At 45.3% G+C, this 12,039-nt stretch overlaps 1 long non-coding RNA gene across 1 annotated transcript; it reads right to left on the reverse strand.

Annotated features, from left to right (window-relative positions):
- Window positions 1–1,138: 1,138 nt before the first annotated feature.
- On the reverse strand, window positions 1,139–9,255 carry LOC309519638. The gene is made up of 2 exons (XR_014213918.1): window positions 4,469–9,255; window positions 1,139–1,384 (listed from the first exon to the last, which is right to left on the reverse strand). It is a non-coding gene; the product is annotated as an uncharacterized lncRNA (long non-coding RNA).
- Between the last annotated feature and the right edge of the window lie 2,784 nt (window positions 9,256–12,039).

The raw sequence follows: 12,039 nt of genomic DNA on the forward strand, positions 1-12,039 counted from the left end.
CCAGATATTAAACATCCTCATTTAAGGTCCAATGTGTACAATGAACCAAGGTACGTCCTTCTCTTCTATGGCTCCTTGTCTGTGGGATGCTATCTCCAGGTAGGCTTAAGTGGCACCAACTTTGTTTACTTTTCAACACCAGGTGGAATATTTTTTTGTTCTACAAGACTTCTTAGTGTTTTTTACTTGTCAGTTTTATCAGGTTCTATTTTTTAATCTCCCACTCCTTCCATTGTTGTAATACCAAACTTTTGGCTGCCAAGAAGGCATACAAAGTCCAGTTATGTTGCTCCTCCATGAAGGCCCACAGTGCTGGAATATATTGAGTATATGTAGCCTGAGCATCCAAGAATTTTATGTATTTTTCCAAGATGAAAGTGATACAGACAATGACTTCTGTCCAGAACAGTGCCACTATTGGGCATGACCAGACCATATGCTTCAGTGCCTCCCCTAGTGTGCCACTGTGACATGCCTGAGAAGTGACGAGGCATGCCTGAAAGACACGTCTTTGCTGATTTAGGTATAATCAGAGGGCTATGGACTCTATGGCCTTTTAAACTATGTTGTATACAGGAGGCGTTATTGTTTTTTGTTTGTTCTTATGTTGTGTAGTTTTGTGTTTTTATATTGTAAACTACCCTGCAATCTTCAGATGAAGGATGGTATAGAAATTTAATAAATAAATAAACAACAATAAAAACATATACAGTGGTACCTCGGGTTACATATGCTTTAGGTTACATACGCTTCAGTTTACATACACTTCAGTTTACATACGCTTCAGGTTACAGACTCCGCTAACCCAGAAATAGTGCTTCAGGTTAAGAACCTTGCTTTTCAGGATGAGAACAGAAATCATGCTCCAGCAGTGCGGCGGCAGCAGGAGGCCCCATTAGCTAAAGTAGTGCTTCAGGTTAAGAACAGTTTCAGGTTAAGAACAGACCTCCAGAATAAATTAACCCGAGGTACCACTGTAAAAACCCTATAGAAGTGGAAACAGTTTGCCATTGTTTCAAGAGCACAGGACAGTCTAGCGGCCTGCTCCCATCCTCCCTTGGGCCACTCATGCCAAATTTCCCGTTACTGAGTTGGGAGAAGCTTGACTGAAAGGGAGATTTAGTACTCTGCCACCAGATTAATTGTGAAATAATTTAAACGTCTTAGATAAATATGGCTTCAAGCAAAGCTGCATATCTATGAATCTTCTGCGCTATTTGGCTGAAAGGTTCATGTGTTTCTCTTTTCAGAACTGGAAGCTTTTCATCTTCAAGGCGGAACCTTTCACATTCCCCTCTCACTTAGGAGATCATGTGTGAATGAATGGCCATGTAACCTGTATTCTTAAGGGACTGGATTCTGACAGTTCTTGCACCTCTTCAGCCTTTTAAAAAAGAAAAAGTAACAGAAAATAAAAAAGAGCCAGTGTTTCCCCCCCTGCCCTTTTAAATTGGTTGCAATGAGCTTAGTAATTAACTTTAATTATCTCCTATTATCTTGCGATGCCAGTGAGATGCCAAGCAGCAATTGTCAGTGGATGCTGGATTGGAGTGTTGCAAAATCTTTGGGAGGCTCCCAGATTCTTTCCATCCCAAGCCAGGGGCGCAGACTGCAGGAGCCCTGAGGAGGGTGTAAGTTAGGTTACAAAGGATGCCATTAAAGACCAGCTCATACACAGGCAAGGGAGAAGCTCCTTCGCTGGCTTATCAGGCGTATATGTTAGCAGCAGCAGCAAGACTTTTAAAATGCATGCACAAGACCTTCAGAGATATATAATCCTAGATTTTAAGTATAATATTTGTTGACAGCCTTTTGCAAGTTCCAAAAGTGGATTAAAAAACATTTATCAATGGTTGTTACCCATTCTATGTTCAATCTTAGTTGCTGTGTTTTATGTTTTTATTCTGCTCTGAAGGATTTTGCTGCTTTTAGTGTCCTCTTGAATCTTTTTCTTTTAAAAGCTGGTTCTACTTATTACATTTTGAAATTGTGTAAGCCACCCAGGCAATTTGATTGGAGGGTGGGGTATAAATCCCTTTATGGTGCAATCCTGTATATGTTTACTCTGAATATGTTGTTGTTGTTGTTCATTGAATTTATATACTGCCCTAGACCCGGAGGTCTCTTCAGCGGAGCTTCCTCACAGTTAAGTCTGCATAGGATTGCAGCTCATTCATGCATCAAATTGTTGCAGTTCAGTTCATTTAGGAACTGTTTACATGGAGGGGGGGAGAGGGCTGCAAAAAAAATCACATCTGGCAACCAATGGGCCCCTTTCATTTTAGATAGTACATGGGTAAAGGTAAAGGGACCCTGACCATTAGGTCCAGTCGGGCCAACTCTGGGGTTGTGGCGCTCATCTCGCTTTATTGGCCGAGGGAGCCGGCGTACAGCTTCCGGGTAATGTGGCCAGCATGACTAAGCCACTTCTGGCGAACCAGAGCAGCGCAGAGGAAATGCCGTTTACCTTCCCGCCAGAGCGGTACCTATTTATCTAAGTAAAGGTAAAGGTACCCCTGCCCGAACGGGCCAGTCTTGCCAGACTCTGGGGTTTGTGCGCCCATCTCACATCTATAGGCCGGGGGCCAGCGCTGTCCGGGGACACTTCTGGGTCACGTGGCCAGCGTGACAACGCTGCTCTGGCGAGCCAGAGCCGCACACGGAACGCCGTTTACCTTCCCTCTGGTAAGCGGTACCTATTTATCTACTTGCCCCCGGGGGTGCTTTCGAACTGCTAGGTTGGCAGGCGCTGGGACCGAGCAGCGGGAGCGCACCCCGCCGCGGGGATTCGAACCGCCGACCTTCCGATCGGCAAGCCCTAGGCGCTGAGGCTTTAGCCCACAGCGCCACCCGCGTCCCTACCTATTTATCTACTCACACTTCAATGTGCTTTCAAACTGCTAGGTTGGCAGGAGCAGGGACCGAGCAACGAGAGCTCACCCCGTCACGGGGATTCAAACCGCCGACCTTCTGATCAGCAAGTCCTAGGCTCTGTGGTTTAACCCACAGCACCACCCGCATCCCAGTACATGGGCAGATGAGTCTAAAAAGCCCAGGACACAAATTTCCACAGCCCTCTAGCAGCTGTTGGGGCTCATTTACCAGAAGTAATGTATTTAGCATTCACTCTGGAAGTGTATACTCGATTCTGACCAATTTTAGCCCCCTAGAACAAAATATATATCAGTATTAACCCCCCCCAAAAAAAATATATCATGCAACCATAGAATCATAGAATTGTAGAGTTGGAAGGGACCCCCAAGGGTCATCTAGCCCACCCCACTGCAAATATGCCAATAAAACATTCAAACATGAGAGAAAAGAAAATGCTTCCATTTCAGAGGGAGAAACACCCCTCCCACTGTATATAGGTCTCATGATTCACACTGTCACTAAAGAGAAAAATATGCAGATAAACTGTCTCATCTGGGCCTGAGTGTTATGTATAATCAAATGCAAAAAGTATCAGCTACAGGAACAAATGTACTGTGTAAACAATACAAGGAGAACTGTATGTGTCTGCCCAATGGTGTCCTAATAATAATACAGTAATAATAATATACCCCGCCCTTCTGCTGGGGTTGCCCCAGCCACTCTGGGCGGCTTCCAACACATACGGTATTAAAACATTAAAAAACTTCCCAATACAGTACTGGGCTGCCTTTAGATGTCTTCTAAAAATTGTATAGTTCTTTATCCCTGTAACATCTGATGGAAGGCTGTTCCACAGGGAGCGTGCCACTACCGAGAAGGCCCTCTGCCTGGTCGCCTGTAGCTTCACTTCTCACAGTCAGGGAACCACCAGAGGGCCGTCGGAGGTGGACCTCATTGTCTGATGGTGGTGGAGATGCTCCTTCATGTATGCAGGGCTGAGGTCATTTAGCGTTATAAAGGTCAGTACCAACACGTTGAATTGTGCTTGGGAACATACTGGGAGTCAGTGTGGAGCCTTTAGGCCTGGTGTTATATGGCCCTGGGAGCTGCTGCATTCTGGATTAGTCGTAGTTTCTTAGCCACCTTCAAAGGTAGCTCCACATAGAGCGTGTTGCCATAGTCCAAGCAGGAGATAACCAGGGCATGTACCACTCTGGCAAGACAATGCTCAGGCAGGTAGGGCCTCAGCCTGCGTACCAGATGGAGCTGGTAGACAGCTGTCCTGGACACAGAATTGACCTGGTCCTTCAGTGGCACAGTTACTCCATTCAGGACCAGGATTAAAATGAACCATGGAAGTGGGGGAAGGGAAGTTGATGTTAAATGTGTTGTTTGTGCTTCGGTGAATGTGAATGTGGAAAAACTGTAAAAGTGACAATTGTGTGTGCGTAGGACAGCAGTAGTGTGGAGAAGCATTGTGGAACAAATTAAAACAGAATAAATCCATGACTAATACACTATTATTGAGTCAAGAACATGTTGCAGAATACACCCGCAATAAAACACCAGTCTGAAGGAGCCCTTCCTCACCCACCTTACCCATTGTATCCTCACAACAACCTCTAGGTAGGTTAGGCCAAGATGAAGCAGTGAAATTCCTGCTCAGGCATGAACCTGGAACTCTGCAGCCTCAGTCTGGCACACAAACCATTATGACACGCTGACTCTCATTTGCATTCTGTGTCATCTCTTGAGAGGTGAGACAGGGTCTGGATTTTGCAAGGTGTATTTTCACAATCCCTGGCAAAACTGGGACCTGGCTTTCAGGCTCTAGCATATATTACACATCATTCATCATTACTGCCTTAAGTCATTTCCCATCGAGCAGCTGCTTTCAAATCAGTCTCCATCAATAATGTCCAAACTGTATGCCAGGGCATACCTAAGTATTCTGCAAGGGAACAACTTGTGCACTCCAAGAAATAAATAATGTAAATATGATAAAGAACTTTTTTAAAAAATACACCAAACTGCCCCAAAGTAAAGTGCTGGGATGAATGAAAAGCAACTAAGCAGAGGAACTCAAAAGCCACAGGGCTGTTTGCCTTGATTTAAAGCCAGTTCATGGACTGGGAATTGGCTCGTGTTAGAGATGTAACTACCTGTATTTTGCATAAGAGTGATGCTTGGATAGGAGAAAGAACAAAGAGTCTTGTGGAGACATATTACTGATTAATAGATTCATTGTAAAACAAGCTTTTCTGAACTATAGGGAGGTCTCATGACTTACAAACCTGTTGATCAGTGTGGAGGAACCTGAGGCTGGGGCCCACATGTCACCAGCGCCAAACCTCACTGTCTGGTCCTTCAAACTTTCCCTAGGCCACCCCTTTCACTGCCTGTGCTATGCCCTCTCCCAGGGGTTTTTGTTTGACGGGAATGTATCGCTTGGGTAGAAGACAGAGGTGTGTGTGTTTGTCCATCCGTGTGAGAAACTGGTCTACTGCACAATGGTAAAATCTACATTTGATCCTCCAGCCACTTCTGCCTCTTCTTCTGCTGGCATGCAACCCTTGTAAGGTTACTCAGGAACGTGGCCTCTGGCCTGAAAAAAAATTACCCATCTCTCTGCTATTGATTAAGCCTATGGCTAAGATTAGTTGAGACAGAAAATCTTAGGGTATCAGTTGAGAGAAAGGGGGGAAAGAAAGGAAAACCCAACCTAAAGCCAGACAAACAAAGGAAACTGGTTTGCTCAAGCCAGTGGCATGGGGGGGGCGGGGAGAGTGATGGTTGTTCCAGGTGCAAAATTGTTAGGGGCACAAAATTTCCATACCCGGTGCTGCCTCACTACAGCTGTACGCTTCCGCCACTAGGCTCCATTGAAAATGGCTTCTTTGTGTGAACCAGAAGTGACCTCTCCAGACAACGGAACAATTCTTTTTTTATCTCTGTGGCTGCAATCTCAAGGGTGACATGGACATCGTTAGGCAGTTGAATGTGCATGCATATTCTGTCTGTTTCCATACTCCACCACCCCCCCCCGGCCCTGGGCCCTGGTAACCCACGCTATGCCACTGGCTCAAGCCCCTAACAGGTTATAACAAAGTATCCTGGAGTAGGGAAATTAGGGTTCAGAAGGGGCCTCTCATGATCTCAAGGAGGATGTTTCAGGAGAAAGAAAACAATGTCTTCCCACTTCTGCCCCACAACCCAGGCCATCTAGCTATAAAAATGCTCAGGCTCCATGCAAGAAACCCCTCATCACTATAGAATTTATGGGAGAGGGGGTAAGAGGGTCAAAGGGTGTAATTTTCCTTATCTGGAATCCCCCTTCCTTGTGAGTCTTCAGCATGATTTTTAAGGCCACTTTTCCAGAGTGGTTGTTGCCCTGAACAAGAGCATTCTTTTTGGGTTGCACTAGTGCTTTTTAGGCATTAATGTCTGCATGGTTCGGATATTGTGAAGAAACAGAAGGGCCACCAAACTGCCACTATTCTGCAGGATCTGAAAGCAAGGTCAGTGATGTTAAGGAACATTAAGATATATTGAAAGATATATTTTTTGGTGGAGCTAGCTCTGGGGCCTCCATTGTTGGTGCCTTCTGTGTCACTGATGGACTCCTGGGTCATGACAGTTTTAATTGTATTTGTTCAAACATTCATTATCCTAGCTCCTAGAGCACCTTATGAAATGAAACATAAAAAATGCAGTCCAAGTGCACATCATACGTTGTGTTTTGCAGGTGAAAAAGTACTTTATTTTATAAGTCCTGAATTACTACAAACGTTTGGGTGACCCTGAATAGACAGGACATTAAAAGTACAAGACATGGACAAACATCTTTTTTCACACTGTTCATAATTTTGTAAATTCATATTAGGAATCATAAGAAGCTGCTGTGTACTGAGTCAGACACTACCGGTCCATTTATTATCTGCACCAGCTGAGCTGGCAGCAGCTCTCTAGAATTTCAGACTGGTGTCTCTCCCAGCCCTGCCAGAAAGCCAGTGTTGTATAGTGGAGGGTATGAGACCTGGGAGATGAAGGTTCAAATTCTGACTCAGCCGTGAAGTTTGCCAGGTGGCCGTGGGCCAGTCACTGCCTCTCAGTGGATTATGGGAATTAAATGAGGAGAGGGAGAACCAAATATGCCACTTTGAGCCCCTTGGGGAAAATATGGAATATAAATGCAATAAATAAATAAGTACTCGGAGATGCCATGGATTTAACCTGGAACCTTCTGCATGCAAGGCAGCGACTACCCCTCCCTTTGATATGTTGTCCTGTGTCTCTTGTTGGGCTTATCCACAAGTACCTTTTGCCCCACTCTTTCCAGGCACAGGTCCATGCTTTAAAGTTCTGTGTTTTAACGTTTCATTTTTTCTGCACCGAGTTTTCTCCGCAAAACCTGCTCTTTAGTGCTCAACTGGAGCAAAGGTTCTCTCCCCCCCATCCCAGAAGCACCTCATGCCTTTCCTCTTGCGCCTGAAAACTGTCCACTTCCAGTACCATGATAGTCTTGGGATTGGGATGCATAGAACTTGGTGGCCTCAACAAGATGACTCTGAATCTTGTGTGGCTGAGGCTGAGGTGAGTAGCAGAGGCAGGAGTGGGGGAACAGGGCATACAGGAAACCACAGGCCAGTGCTAGCTGAAATGGAGCAAATTGCACCCGACAGCCCTCTCTCCCTTGTGAGCAGCTAGATGGCAGCGCAAAGGAGGTTGTGCCGATCTGCTGGATGAGTAAGAGAAGGATACCAGGCCCAGGATGGTGGGAGTGCACATTTAATTCCCCACACCCAGAAGGCCCTACACTGACTGTGGTGGGGTAAGTGTGGTGCAATGCTTTGGATGTAGTGCTATCAGCCTTCACATGCTCTCACTCCCCAATTTTCATTGTCTTTGAGATCCTTAAAATGTCATAAAAGTGGAGGAGGGGAGAAAGTATGAGAGTGAGAGAACAGGAGTGATGCTGTGCTAAAGCCTGGCTTCTCTGCACAGAAATGCTGTGACTAATGCTCCCAGTTGGCCAAAAAAGGCAGGGTAATCAAAACACTTTTTTTTAGTCCTTAAAGTTAGTCATTCTGCAAGCAGGAATCTAAACAGACAGAGATGAAGGAAAAACCGAACTGCCTGAGCACTGCATTGTGCAACAGGCCAGGCACTTAGCTAGGAATGCTTCAGCTCTCTCCGGAATGTTTGTAGCATTTAATTTGGGAAAGGAGTTGCATCCGGGGAGTGATGGCCAAAGGGCAGGTAGGGTGGCGAAAATGGAGCTTTTCATTGGTGTTTGGAAAGGAAAGAATACTATCCTGTTGGCCCAACAAGATTATTCTTCCACCAGAACACCTGCTTGCATCAAAAAATAAGATGAAAAGCGTGGTCATGACTGGGCCAGGGAATCAATGGCAAGAGCAGATTGCTTAAACTAACATCTTAATTCAGCCACATCTTACTGCCACCACAAATGTGCCAAAAGCAGGGTTTCCCCCCTGTTTTTTTATATGCTTTATTGGTTTTTAAAACTGTGTAACATAAGTAATCAACAGAAAATAAAAATAAAAATAAACAAACATTCATTCCATAGTTGGTGCTTGTTGTATGTAACATTTTGTAGCAGGCTGGTGCAGGTGGGCTGCATCTGATGAGAGAAAGGGCTGCAGCTCATTTGCTTTGCATGTGGAAGGTCCCCAGTTCAACCCCCAGCATCCCCTGCTAGGATGAAACTCTGCAGAGCTGCTGTCAGTCAGTGTAGGCAATACTGAGCAAAATGGAAGAAGAGGAGGAGAAGAAAAGTTTGGATTTGATATCCCGCTTTATCACTCCCCTTCAGGAGTCTCAAAGCAGTTAACATTCTCCTTTCCCTTCCTCCCCCCCAACAAACACTCTGTGAGGTGAGTGAGGCTGAGAGACTTCAGAGAAGTGTGACTGGCCCAAGGTCACCCAGCAGCTGCAGGTGGAGGAGCAGGGAAGCGAACCCAGTTCCCCAGATTACGAGTCTATCGCTCTTAACCACTACACCACACTGGCTCTCTGGACTGTTGGCATGCCTCAGTGTAAGACACCTTCCTATGTTATGGGCTAGGTATATGGTGAAGTAACCATGTGACCCCTTCACCTATGAGTCACATCTACCCCATTCATTTAAAGCATGTGGCTTCCCACAAAGAATCCTGGGAACTGTATTTAGCCCTTGCAGAGCTACAATTCCCAGCACTCTGAACAAACTACAGTTCCCATTACAGTGGTACCTCGGGTTACATACGCTTCAGGTTACAGACGCTTCAGGTTACAGACTCCGCTAACCCAGAAATAGTACCTCGGGTTAAGAACTTTGCTTCAGAATGAGAACAGAAATCGGGCTCCGGCAGCGTGGCAGCAGCGGGAGGTCCATTAGTTAAAGTGGTGCTTCAGGTTAAGAACAGTTTCAGGTTAAGAACGGACCTCCGGAACAGATTAAGTTCTTAACCCGAGGTACCACTGTATTCTTTGGCGAAACCTGTGCACTTTAAATGTATGGTGTGGATATGAACTATGTGCCAGAATTTGTCCAGATCCATTCAACCCTTACTTGCACCATCCCAGCTGATCTCTGCAAAGAGCCTTTCAGTCTAGCATGCCAGCCATAATATTGATTCTTATTTCAGGAGAAGATGTCTTGTATTGCAGATTTCTAAACACATAGAAGGAACATAGCTTAGCGGTTGAGCATATGCATTGCCTGCACAAGGTCTCCAGGTTTTGTCATGGCCTTGGAGTTGGGCTTCACATCTCAGGGGTGAGGCCATGAAGAACTGGAGGGGGAGAGGGAATCGGCTGCAGAGCCGGACACACTGGTCTCCACTGCCCCAGAAGCTCCAGTGCAGGAAGAGACCATCCTGCCAGCCCGTCTCCAGCCTGTGGTCACATTACCACTCTGAGCACTGCATAATCGCCAATAAGCCGCCTTGCTGCAGAAATCTATGGCTGCTGAAGCAGGCAAGACCCTTTTAGTCACATTAACTCGTTTCACTTGCGGGTGCAGCTAGCCACCCACACTGAGCTGCCATCTTATTTAAGGTTCAGTCAGGGGTTATGTGTTGAAGCAACATGTTAAACTTGTTTCAGCTTGAGTGACACACAGAGCTGTCTGTTCTGAATGCCAGGCACCTCTACAAGAGCCATCACCTGGAGCAGAAGTGTTTTGATCCCTAGTATCTACAGTATGTTGAAAGGAATCTTGGATTACAGAACCTGGAAAGGAGTTTGCATGAAGCCTGGCTGACCAGCTGCCAATCACAGTTGATAATGTGGGATTAGGTAAGCAAATGGTCTTGACATTCTCATTCGTGTTTAATGCCAATTCATTTAAAGTTTGCTGTAAAATAGCATTTGTGAGGCTTGGGCTTCTACAGTCTCTCTTCTACCCCACCCCAGTGATTTCTTAACTAATGTCTGATTTATTGCACTTTGCATGTGAATGCAGGAAATTATGTTTCACTGAGAAAGAGGAAGAAGGAAGGAAAAGTTGGTGGGAATACATGAGCCTGAGAGTTGTCACTATTAATTTATTCACTAAATTTGCATGCCACCCTTCACCTGAAGATCAAAGGGCAGTTCACAACATAAAAATAAAAAATAAAAAACACAAAATACATAGTGAAACAAAAGCAAAACAAAGCAATAACCCCACTCCCATAGACACATTTAAAAGGCCACGGAATGTTAATCAGCCCAAAGCCTGGCTGAAGAGAAACTTGCCTGGGGAGAGCATTCCACAAACGTGAAGCCGAAGCCGTTGCAGAAAAGGCTTTTCCCCGTGTTACCACCCTCTGGACCTCATGTAGAGAAGGCACACAAAGAAGGGCATCAGGTGATGATCACAGGGTTTAGGTCAGTTCATATCGATTCACAACTCACTCACATCACACCAAACCCTATGAAGTGGCTCCCGGAGCCATTTATTAAGTTCAATAATCAGGCAGTCTTTGCCCCCAGGTTTAGAATCTAAAAGAAAAAACACAAGGGAATGGGATGGAATGGAAACAATTCAAGGGTGGGGGGAGGAGCTAAAATATGCTGAGCTGATGGAGTGTCCTGGCTTTGCTTCCTCTATGATAGCCTGATGGGATGGCAGCTGCCAGATGGCAATAATAGAGGGAGGAGCCTTCAACTTCTGAAATATCAGGAAGCTTTGCTTCCTTCCGCAAAATCTGATCTTGCCTGGGTCTGGAGCAGGGGTGGGGCCCTCCATAAGTTGCTGGATTCAGCCCCAGCCAGCATGACTAGTGGCCATGGATGGTGAGGGTTGTAGTCTGGCATACCCTCCAACATTTCCTTGATGGAAAGAGGGACGTCCTCTGGCCACATCTAGAGCACTACAAGTTCCCCCTGGGAGTATTCCTTCTCCCTGCTTCTCTTCCTCAAGTTTATCTCCCACAGGACTTGAGGCAGAATCACTTCGCAGTTGTGTTTAAAGCACAGTTTTTACCCATAATGCAAAAGCATACCCTTTAATACTTTTTGGAAGGAAATGTATACACTTGTCTTGTGTAACAAAGAATGAATCCATATCCTGATTGTGAGTAGGCTGAAAGTGGTCTGGTAGTGTACACTGGCAAATAATATTTGAAACCTGAACTTCAAAATAGGCGTTTCCCTACATCACGCCCCCAAGATCCTAAAACTTTATTACTTAGTGCACTACAAAGGGTTCCTCCACATAGTTACCCAAAGTGATTACCAATAGTATTTTACCTGCTTTGACATTATTGCACACTCATGCTCTACAGCCTGTGTGAAAGCCGCTTGTTTGTTAACTAGGTATCATGCGCAATTAGGAGACAGTGTTCTCTTTGCTATGAGAATAGCCGTGCTTCTGTTAGCCACTTCCTCTCTCCATCTTTTCAAAATCCCATGAGATGTGCAGTCCAGTACTTGGGCTGGTGGGCAAAATTGTTTCATGCACATACTAGTTTGCTAATAGGATTCAGAAAGAATGGAATTAGGTTTGGTGTATATGTGTTTGGAAATGTATATGAATACACTAATGGGGACCATGGAAACATATCTAAGACTGCCTGATTTGTAAATCTCAAGCCACCAGGTTTGTCTGAAGTACTTAAATTAGCTGGCTTGATTACACAACAACAGCAAAACTTTTAAGATATTACCAAGCACGAG

This window comes from Podarcis vaucheri (assembly GCF_965113315.1).
Source record: "Podarcis vaucheri genome assembly, chromosome: 15".
In the NCBI taxonomy this organism is placed as follows: domain Eukaryota; kingdom Metazoa; phylum Chordata; class Lepidosauria; order Squamata; family Lacertidae; genus Podarcis; species Podarcis vaucheri.